The following is a 12345-nucleotide window of genomic DNA, read 5'->3' on the forward strand; positions in this document are numbered from 1 at the left end:
ACTAGAACCTTGAAACTTACACACATGGTAGCTATGAGCATATGTGCGACCCTGCACTATTTGGAATTTTGATCTGACCCCTGGGTCAAAAGTTATAGCGGTTGGGGTGGGGCCGCGTCAGAAATTATCACTAATTTTTTTAGGTTATTTTACATTTACTTCTTTATTTCTACACCGATTCACTTCAAATTGATACTGAACCTCTCTTATGACAATACGGTCAATCTCAACCATGCATGGCCCCATTCCCAACCCTGGGGCGCCACACCCACCAAAAATTTCGATTTACTATAATTTTTTCATTTCTACACGGATTCACTTCAAATTGATACTGAACTTTTGTTATGACATTAGGGTCAATCTCAACTATGCATGGCCCCAATCCCAACCCTGGGGCGCCCGCCCACATAGGCCACACCCACCAAAAAAATTCCATTTACTATAATTTTTTCATTTCTACACGGATTCACTTCAAATTGATACTGTACTTCTCTTATGACATTAGGGTCAATCTCAACTATGCATGGCCCCATAACCAACCCTGGGGCACCGCCCACATAGACCACACCCACCCAAAATTGCCTTTACTATAATTTCTTCATTTCTACACCGATTCACTTCAAATTGATATTGAACTTCTCTTATGACAATACAGTCAATCTCAACTATGCATGGCCCCATTACCAACCCTGGGGCGCCCCGCCCACATAGACCACACCCACCCAAAATTGCCTTTTACTATAATTTCTTCATTTCTACACCGATTCACTTCAAATTGATATTGAACTTCTCTTATGACAATACGGTCAATCTCAACTATGCATGGCCCCATTACCAACCCTGGGGCGCCCCGCCCACATAGACCACACCCACCCAAAATTGCCTTTTACTATAATTTCTTCATTTCTACACCGATTCACTTCAAATTGATACTGAACCTCTCTTATGACAATACGGTCAATCTCAACTATGCATGGCCCCATTACCAACCCTGGGGCCCCGCCCACATAGACCACACCCGCCCAAAATTGCCTTTTACTATAATTTCTTCATTTCTACACCGATTCATTTCAAATTGATACTGAACTTCTCTTATGACAATACGGTCAATCTCAACTATGCATGGCACAATTACCAACCCTGGGGCGCCCTGCCCACATATGTCACACCCACCCAAAATTGCCTTTTACTATAACTTCTTCATTTCTACACCAATTCACTTCTAATTGATGATGAACTTCTCTTATGACAATACGGTCAATCTCAGCTATGCATGGCCCCATTACCAACCCTGGGGCACACCTAGGTCAAACATTCGGCGTGGGGATACGCGTCGGCCTCTGCCGCGCCATTTCTAGTTTAGTTTACCATTATCAGTGTTCTCTGTAAGACCGGCAGCGGGCCATTTCGCCGGTTACATTTACTCTAGACGCCAACTATTTTCCCAAAGTATATCAAGTAAAATGTCACAAATGCTTTAGTTTTACTGCATAGTTGCTGGCCATATAACTGGCTACTCAATTTTTTTTGGAAAACACTGAATTATGCATGACAAACACTAAATATTAAAATACATCTTAGATTTGTTTGTAAAATAAAATGACACTTTTAGCTTGTCTTCATTGAAATCCAAAGAGTAAAATAATATCATACGAGATAAGACAAAAATTGCGCTATCAATGGAATGGAAAATTAAAGTAAAAAAGCCAGAATTTACATAAATTTATGGTTGATAAACACAACAAGGTAAAGGTAGTTTGTGAGATATAATCATTATACAGTTAGTAAGGCTCCATTGGTCATTTTCGCCTCGGGTACTACATGTACTTACATGCACCTCAGGTACTCTTAAGTACACTGACATGTACCCTGGGTTCAATAAATATACTACAACGTACTGGTGAATTTTAACGCTAAATCGGTTGTTGTTGGCAAATTTGTAAAAATTAATTATGTTCACATTTATGTCAATTTTCTGCTAAACAGCCTTTATAGTATCTAAACGCATACTCAAAAAGCAACATGATGCAGATATTTTGAAAAAGAAGTTTGTTTAAGGTAAACAATATCATTTTACAGTAATCAGTAGCGTGTTTTACGACATCAGATTTTGGGCAGATATACAACTAGGGTACAGTCTAACATCACCTGGTACGTTTAAGTATATTTACCATACCCGGAGTACATGTAAGTATACTTTAGAGTACTTGGGGTACATGTAAGTAGAACCCGAGCCGAAAATGACCAATCAAGCCATAGTAAGTGAGTGATGGTGTATGGGATATACCTCCTCAGTAATTTCATACCATACGAGAGCTTCGCTGTTTGATCAGTTTCATCTTTTCCATTTGATATCATGAGTCAGAGAAAAAAAACTCAATAATGAAAAAAAAAAAGGTAAATAGAGGGACAAATGTTTTCTTCCCATTCATTCATTCAATTTAGATTTAATGATTAATTTGTCCAGTGTGAGTCTTTACATATACTGTTAATTTGTTAAACAGTTAAAACACAAGAGTTGTCCTTATATTATATAAGGACCACTGTCACACAATATCATTATAAAAAAATGATAATATTAGGACTGTAAAAATACATTCGAATTACTCGAATACGGCTGTGGATGATTCGTATTCGTTATTCGCCACCTCCCGAACCGAATATTTGACGAATACAAACAACGTGGTTCGAGTTTGAAAGTTTAATCATCTTACCTTACAAATGAATGTTCATACAATTAACCCCTATATTTAAATGTTCTTCTCCTAATTCCGGTGTTTTTCATCATGTTTACCCCACCCACTATGTTACACAGTGAGATTATCAACAAAAATGGCGGGAACCGGTTAAATATTTACGACATTGAAATGAATTGAAAAATCTTTCGTAGTTGTTTAATGTTTATTTAGGTAAATACGAATGATTTGATGCTTAAACATATACACAAAGGATAAGCAGATGCAATTTCTTTTTTGTTTATCTTTACGACAATGATTGTGCAACTTATCAACAAACATGGAGCCTTGCACAAGGAATGCTATTGGTATCGTTGACATGCCTGCCAAATACACGTTGTTTGTCTGGCGCTACTTTGGTTTCCCCAAAAAAGACGATGAGACGATGACAATTTGCAGTGTTTTGTTATTTCAAAGTGTTATATGTCATATTTTCAGTATGCAATGATACTCAATTAATCAAATTGACAAATACACATAGTTTCATACTATATAATGTCATGTCAAGTTGTCAGTATTACTTTTGTTCATTGAAATTCATATTCACGAATAAATATTCATATTCGCTACCCTGTATTCCTGATACGTATCGTATTCGTCACCTAGTGTATTGGTTACAGCCCTAGATAATATAGGCATATGATATGGCCGTAATCAACTTTAAATAAAAAATAATTACGAATATCTTTAAACTGAAACCTTTTTTATAATAGACTTGTTTTTTTCCTCAATCATTACTAGCGATAGCTGTTTTGTCACAAATTAGAGGAATTTGCAATGCAAATGGTCAGTATTTTAATTAGAGGATTTTGCAATGCAAATGGTCAGTATTTAAAAAAGTGTGCAACTCATTTTTTCACATTTTTGAACAGTTAGCGACTTTTTTTTTTCTCACAAATTTGAACAGTTTGAGACTCATATTTTCACAAATTTGAACAATGCTCAATAAATTATTTTCACAATTTCCAACAGTCACAAGTCAAATTTGTTCACAATTTTGAACAGTGTGCAACTTATAGGGGACAAAAATATTTCTAAACTGCACTCGTCTTGCAGGACGAGTGCATTTAAATTTGCACTCGTCCTGCAAACACATGCACTCGTCCTTGAATATGTGTGAAATAAATTTTTCAAAGGGCTCATATGACTAATAAAATTGCCTATATCACTGCTAAAATGCTGCTTACTCAGTTATTCATGCCAGCTGATCAAAAAAGAAATGTTAAGCAGTGAAATAAGTTCTTTATGAGGAACACAAAATAAATTAATGAAGACTGCTGTTTTACTTTTTCTAATGCTTGCGTGATTTCTGTTTCGGACGTTTGAACATCAACCCCCCCCATCCCTTTAAAGAACGCTCAAATGTCAGATATTTTTCGGACGAAATTCAGACTAGTTATAAACTGTACTCTGCAGTTAAATAATTCTTTAAAAATCAACACTTACAGTGAATGCAGTTGGATGGTTCCCTGTCAACATTGACACCAACATTTACATGTACTCGGGACTTAGTCTCGCATAACAATGCGCACCTGTTGTATGAAATTTACAATTACTATTTCCAGTTCATTCTCGTTCTACTTTCGGAATAGATATGCTTTAAGAAAATGATTTTATTTAATTATTTACGGGTCCTAAAATACATATTTTAACATCTGCTTTTCCTCTTGTCCTGTAGGACGAGCGCTTTAGGGAAATTCACTTGTCCTTATAAAGTTTTCACTCGTCAATATGAGCGGACGAGTGGAATTTTTGTCCCCTGACTTATTTTTCCATAATTGTCTAGATCGCGAGGCTCATTTTTTACAACCTTCAACATTGTGCGACTCATATTTCACAATTTCCAACATTGTGAGACACTTTTTTTTACAATTTTCTAATGTTTGCGACTGATATTTTAAGAATTTTAAACAATGCGCGACTCATTTTTTCACATTGTTGAATAGTCAGTGATTTTTTTTGCTCAAATTTACAGCCGAATTTCGGCTGCTTCCCAATCGCAAAAATACACGTTTTTTCCCAAAATTCTGACCAAAATTTCCCCAAAAAAGCCCAACTTCCAAAAAAAAAAAAACATTTTTTTTTTTTTTTTTTAGAAAGAAGTCTCATAAAACTTACAAAATATATAACTTGAATTTAGTCATTTTTGTCCATAAATCATTCCCAAACTTGCCACTTTTATTGATTAAAAAAACAACAATTTGACCAGACTCCTTTTCTAGAAAACTCCCTGAACATGCACTTAAAAACAATATCACAATATCACTTCTGTTACTTATAATCCTATTTATAATGTTAATTTTTCCCAAGTTCATGGTTTATCGCGCTATTTTTCCCAATTTCACGGTTTATCGCGCTTATTTTCCCAATTCAAAAGGCACAGGCTGTAACAAATTAAAGCAAAAAAAATCACTGAATAGTCACCACCCATTTTTCTCACTGTGAACAGTGCGCGACTCATTTTTCCACAATATGAACAGTGTGCGACTAATGTTTTCAAAAAATGAGGCGGCCGAGGTTGCTGCACAAAGATAAAAAGCCCACTGCAATAAATTTTATCCAAAAAATAGCAACATGGCTTATTGAAGCTAAACAACCCTTTCTACATGTACTTTCAACAAGCACACAGACCAATGACAGTAGGACTACTGGCACTGACCGTTGGTTCATCAGCATGAAAAATGGGTGTCAAAAATAGCACAAATAATGTAAAATGTGTAATATGCATGTATAACGATGAAACTTACCAACCACTCGACCAGGAAACATCTGTTGCAGACTATGTGGGATTCGGGATGCTCTCCCACTGGCATCATATGCAGATCAGTGGTCACAAGAACGTACACATCATTAATGTCAGCAATATATATCTCCGACTTCAAACACACAGCTTGCAAAATCGCTGAATATTGCACAAAAGCAGCTTCGTTACAAACTTCCAGCAACTCGAAATCCACAAGCAGTCTCGTTCCCCACCAACTTTGACTTCGCAGCGAAGGCATGTTTTTTTTGGGAAACCGTTAACATCTCACAACTAAACGTATACTACGGAGATTGACAAGTTGAAAAATAAATTACTGTAATCACTTCCAATTTGCGCACTACGTTAAAATCCAGTTCCATTTTGTCTTTATTGTTGAAATGCTACTCTACACATTCGCTTTGAAAATAGCGGTTGGCGTGTTGTTGGAAGTACATGTACATGTCGAATGTGTTATTGTAAAAACTATTGGTATTGTGTTTTTAGTGCAGACATTGTATTTAAGTTTCGATTTCTAGCTTAAATTTATATATTTTGTTCAATAATTTGAGTTTAAATGTGATTGTTTGTTGCTTACTTACGAACTATTTTTTATGTGTAAATATGCATAGACGCTAGTGGATATGTAATCAGGTTACCATATTTACAACAATAAAATTTAACGGTTGTTTGTTTTTGTTTGTTATGTTAATATTTTCTTAAACGTATGTTAAACGCAAGATGAAATTATTAATTAATTTTGGAATAAAATCGCATTATGTATTATTTAAAATCAAATTTGAATTGCCAAGCGCGTGAATTGTCTCCTGGGGGTGAATTGTGTTTGGGTTGCTATTAACGCTATTAAAGCTTCCGGCGAGAACTCATTTTATAGCGATTGCGCAATAAAAAACACCACTTTTTCGTCATTTTATCAAAAACTGGACTTTTCCCAGACATGACGAATACGCCATCGTCTAGATCGCGTTCTGGTCCATATACAGGTCAAATTTCAGGCACAGTGTTGGGCCAGTTTTCATGGCCCACAAATCGCGGCTATACCCTGGAGCTTAACGAAACTTAGCCCCCTTTATCATTCGTTCGATTGAACGTCATCAATGATGACGTCCAATACATCACTCATTCCATATTCTATTTGACGATACTGAAAACAAGTATTATGAAGACGATAATAAGGAAATGGCATCGTCTTTCTCAAACATAAATTAAAATAAACCAAAGAATACTAAATGTCAAAGAAAATCAAGGTATAAAGATGAAGGTTGGAAATAAAAAAATATATATTTATTGCAATTCATTGCTACTGAGTTTTATTTAATGATAGCCTAGTTCATTATTCAGTTTGAATAATGAATAAGGAAATGGCTCCTTTTTCCTTATTCAAATCGAATAATAAAGGAAGTGGCATTTTTTAAATAAAAATACAAATAAAATGAACCAAAGAAGCCAATAAATCAATGAAAAGCATTTTAAATGTAGGTTAGGTATCAAAATCATTAATTGCAGTACATTTCTACTAAGTTTAATTTAATGATAACCCATTTGCTTACTCGGTTCGAATACAGAGTGCAACTGTTACGCTATTGTTTGGTTAATTTTAATTTATGTTTGAGTAAGACAATGCCATTTCCTTATTATCGTCTTAATACTATTTGTTGTCAGCGTATTTCGTAATATAAAATAAACAAAGAAATGTGACAGAATATATCTATATAACATAATCAAGCTTAAATAACACACACATCTAAAAAATAAAATATCCGAAAGTGATTGTCCGAAATACAGGCTCCGGAATAAGGAACTAACTTATTTCTAATTCCTTATTCACAGGCCATAATTTCGGATACTTTAATCGCATCATTCTAGCATCTGGACCTTACCTTTGGCCAAGACTATCCGATAAATGAGTATCAGACATGTTTTCATCATGTTGAAATCGAATAAGGAACTGGGTAATAATTAAATAAAACTTAGTAGAAATGTACTTCAATAACTATTTTGTTATACCCAACCTACATTAACAGTGGTTTTCATGATTTATTGATCTCAGTGATTCATTTTCACTTATTTTTTATTAAGAAATCGCCAGTTCCTTATTCGATTTGAATACGGAATAAGGAATCAGTTCCTTATTCCTTATTCAAACCGAATAAGGAACAAGGATAAAATTAAATAAAAATAGTAGACATGTACTACAATACATATTTTTGATGCCCAATCTACATTTATAATGATTTTCATTGATGTACTGGTCTCTTTGGTTCACTTTAATTTATCTTTTTGGCAAGAAAATGGCAGTTCCTTATTCGATTTGAATAAGGAATAATGAACCAGTTCCTTTTTCCTTATTGAAATCGAATAAGGAACTGGGTTATAATTATAAAAAAATAAATAGAAATGTACCTCAATAAATATTTGTTATACCCAACCTATATTTACAGTGATTTTCATTGACTTATTGATCTCTTTAATTCCTATTTATGTTTTTGTTAGTAAGAAAATGCCGTTCCTTATTCGATTTTGATTTGTTATTTATAGTAAGTACATTCCAGTTCCTTATTCGATTTCAATAAGGAATAAGGAACCAGTTTCTTATTCCTTATTCAAACTGAATAAGGAACTGGTTTATCATTACTTAAAACTTAGTAGAAATGTATTGCAATGCGTATTTTAAATATCCAACCTATGTATACACATGTATATAATGATATTCGTTTTTATGTTGAACAATTTTGATCATTTTCATAGATGTTTAAGTAAGAAAATGCCGTTCTTTATTCGATTTTGATTTATTATTTATAGTAAGTACATTCCAGTTCCTTATTCGATTTCAATAAAGAATAAGGAACCAGTTCCTTATTCCTTATTCAAACTGAATAAGGAACTGGTTTATCATTACTTAAAACTTAGTAGAAATGTATTGCAATGCGTATTTTAAATATCCAACCTATGTATACACATGTATATAATGATATTCATTTTTATGTTGAACAATTTTGATCATTTTCATTGATGTTTAAGAAAGAAAATGCCGTTCCGTATTCGATTTTGATTTATTATTTATAGTAAGTACATTCCAGTTCCTTATTCGATTTCAATAAGGAATAAGGAACCAGTTCCTTATTCCTTATTCAAACTGAAACAGGAACTGGTTTATCATTACTTAAAACTTAGTAGAAATGTATTGCAATGCGTATTTTAAATATCCAACCTATGTATACACATGTATATAATGATATTCATTTATATGTTGAACAATTTTGATCATTTTCATTGATGTTTAAGTAAGAAAATGCCGTTCCTTATTCGATTTTGATTTATTATTTATAGTAAGTACATTCCAGTTCCTTATTCGATTTCAATAAGGAATAAGGAACCAGTTCCTTATTTCTTATTCAAACTGAAAAAGGAACTGGTTAATCATTACTTAAAACTTAGTAGAAATGTATTGCAATGCGTATTTTAAATATCCAACCTATGTATACACATGTATATAATGATATTCATTTATATGTTGAACAATTTTGATCATTTTCATTGATGTTTAAGTAAGAAAATGCCGTTCCTTATTCGATTTTGATTTATTATTTATAGTAAGTACATTCCAGTTCCTTATTCGATTTCAATGAGGAATAAGGAACCAGTTCCTTATTTCTTATTCAAACTGAATAAGGAACTGGTTTATCATTACTTAAAACTTAGTAGAAATGTATTGCAATGCGTATTTTAAATATCCAACCTATGTATACACATGTATATAATGATGTTCATTTATATGTTGAACAATTTTGATCATTTTCATTGATGTTTAAGTAAAAAAATGCAGGTTCCTTATTCGGCTTGAATACGGAATAAGGAACTGGTTCCCGTTTCCTTATTCGGCCGCGAAAAGGAAATTGAGTTTAAATGAAAACAAAAATTAGGAAATGTACTAGATTGCATTTTTATATCACATAAATGTTAAATAAGTATACAGGCTTAAGGTTTGGTTGATTTGAAGTTAGAATTCGAAGTAGATAATGCCGGCTCGGGTTATTCAAAAAATCCTATTAAAACGCTGAGAAGAAACATGAATATGTATCGTTATACACAAATTAAATGTATTCTTGTTATTTAGCTTTGATTTAATTGAGAATTGTTTGCATTATTTTTCTTAAAAAGCTTAGTCAAATATGTTAAGCGTGAATAAGGAATAAGGAACCGTTATTTATTCCTTATTCGAATAAGGAATCGTGAATAAGGAACTGTTCCTTATTCCTTATTCGAATAAGGAATAAGGAACTAGGAAAAAGGAACCAACTTACTCTCCATAAGTAATTTAGTTACGTTTGACATTCTTTTATAAAACAATCAAGAAAATTATCCTTTAAGAATTCGGACAACACACTGTTACTAAAATACATGGGGGTTAGTTGCTTCGACAAAGCATAAAACTGCTTTTAGCGTGTGATCTGCTAAGAACTCTTATCTAATATTGTTAATATATTATTTAACATTGTAATTATGAAACTTATCTTTGTTATTCACCCAAATAGTAAACTCCACTGAGGTCCCTATGGCATTATAGTGACCAGCCAGGCAGCCACAAACTTTATAGTGACCAGCCAGGCAGCCACAAACTGTATATGGACCGAAGCCGTAGGCTGAGGTCCATATACAGTTTGTGGCTGCCTGGCTGGTCACTATAATGCCATTTTGACCGAAGTGGAATTTACTATTTTTAGCTCCACTGGCCAGAGGCGACCGGGGCTTATGTCATGGTCCTGTGTCCGTCGTGCGTGCGTGCGTCCATCCGTCCGTCCGCGCGTTAACTTTTTCTTTAAACATCTTCCTCTCCTAAACTACTGGTCCAATTCTGATGAAATTTCTCAGGAATGTTCCTGGGGTGAACCTCTTTCAAATTTGTTCAAATTATGCCCCTGGGGTCAAATTTGACCCTGTCCCGGGGGGTCAAAAATTGAAAATTTGCTTATATAAGGCCTATTTTGTGAAACCTTTAAAAAATCTTCTCGTCCATAATCATAAGGCCTAGGGCTACCAAATTTGGTATGTAGTGACATCTTATAGTCCTCTATCCAGTTTCTTCAAATTATGCCCCTGTGGTCAAATTTGACCCTGCCCTGGGGGTCATAAAATTGAACATTTGCTTATATAAGGCCTATTTTGTGAAAACTTTAAAAATCTTCTCATCCATAACCATTGGGCCTAGGGCTACCAAATGTGGTATGTAGTGACATCTTATAGTCCTCTACCAAGTTTCTTCAAATTATGCCCCTGGGGTCCAATTTGACCCTGCCCCAGGGGGTCAAAAAGTAGAAAATTTGCTTATATAAGACCTATTTTGTTCAAACTTTAAAAATCTTCTTGTCCATAACCGTATGGCATAGGGCGTCCAAATTTGGTATGTAATGACATCAAATAGTCCTCTACCAAGTTTGTTCAAATTAAGCCCCTCGGATTTTTTTATCGTTCCCCAGGGATCACAAAATTGAACATATGCTTATATTGGGCCCATTTTGTGCAAACTTTAAAAATCTATTTGTCCATAACCATTGGGCCTATTTCTACCAAATTCGGTATTAAGTGACATCTAATAGTTTTCTACCTAGTTTGTTCAAATTATGCCCCTGGGGACAAATTTGACCCTGCCCTGGGGGTCACAAAAATGAACATATGCTTAAATAAGGCCTATTTTGTGCAAACTTTAAAAATCTTCTTGTTCATAATTATAGAGCCTAGGGCTACTAAATTTGGTGTGTAGTGATATCTAATAGTCCTCTTCCAAATTTGTTCAAATTATTCCCCTGGGCTCAAATTTGACCCTTCCCCGAGGGTCACAAAACTGAACATATGACGTTTACCAGGGGAGATTACTGCGGCCATGTGTCTGTGACCAACAACAACAACAACAACATCTTGTAAACATGAGATAAAACCCTGTCATTTAGTGCCATTTTAGATCAGATGGTGACTGCTTACAAAGGAATTGAAGTAAGAAAAAGTGTTATGAATGTTTTTCTTATAAACTGAAAAAAGTCGGGTTTTATTTAAATATGTCGAAAGTGAACATACATCCGGATAAAAATATTTCGGATGACATGTTAATTTCATGTCTTTTTTGTAGTGTTTGAACCAGTTTAATAATATCTTATTGATTTTTAAAACACAACTTCCATGAACATAATTATTTAAAGAAAAGTCAATATATGATACTGCACGGTAAACTCAAACTTTGTATCCAAGAGAAGGTGTTGGAATTAATGAAGTGCAATGTTCTTAACTATCCTATATGCTGCTTTTTAATCACTAATGATTCATTGTTTCATTTGTGAATCGTGACTCATGAATTGTGGATATGATTGTCAATTGCTCAACGATCCATAGATCTATATATTTCTGACCATTTTATAATTTTCTTAAAATAAGTTATGAATTGATCTTAGAAGTCAAATGTATTACTTAATTATATACATTTATAAATATAAAGAAATAATCTTTAGATTATCATAATATTCTCAGGCCTGTTGGTCTTAGGGATGTGTGGGTTGTTAATTATATTTTGAGATGATTCTTTACAAAGGAAGATGCTACTATTGTATTTGTTATAAATGTGTGAAAGGCTATAAGAAGGAACCAGAGATTATTAACCCTTTACCAAACACTAACAGGATTTTACGGGTTTGTAGCTGACAACTTTATAAATAATTGTGATAAAAGGAGAAATCGCTCAAGATGAGCAATTTCTCCTTTTATCACAATTATTTCTACCCTACCTGATAATTTCCTTCATATTCCATTACAATTTAATTGTCGTCTGCAACCTCTTTCAAATTGGGAAAGTCCAAAATG

The 12345-nt window shown here is 33.8% G+C and overlaps 1 long non-coding RNA gene across 1 annotated transcript; it reads left to right on the forward strand.

Annotated features, from left to right (window-relative positions):
- Positions 1-3004: 3004 nt before the first annotated feature.
- LOC127836464 (uncharacterized) lies at positions 3005-6163 on the forward strand. Its single transcript, XR_008028773.1, has 2 exons — positions 3005-3043; positions 5514-6163. It is a non-coding gene; the product is annotated as an uncharacterized LOC127836464 (long non-coding RNA).
- The last annotated feature ends 6182 nt before the right edge of the window (positions 6164-12345 follow it).

This window comes from Dreissena polymorpha, chromosome 6, assembly GCF_020536995.1.
Source record: "Dreissena polymorpha isolate Duluth1 chromosome 6, UMN_Dpol_1.0, whole genome shotgun sequence".
NCBI classification, from domain to species: Eukaryota; Metazoa; Mollusca; class Bivalvia; order Myida; family Dreissenidae; genus Dreissena; species Dreissena polymorpha.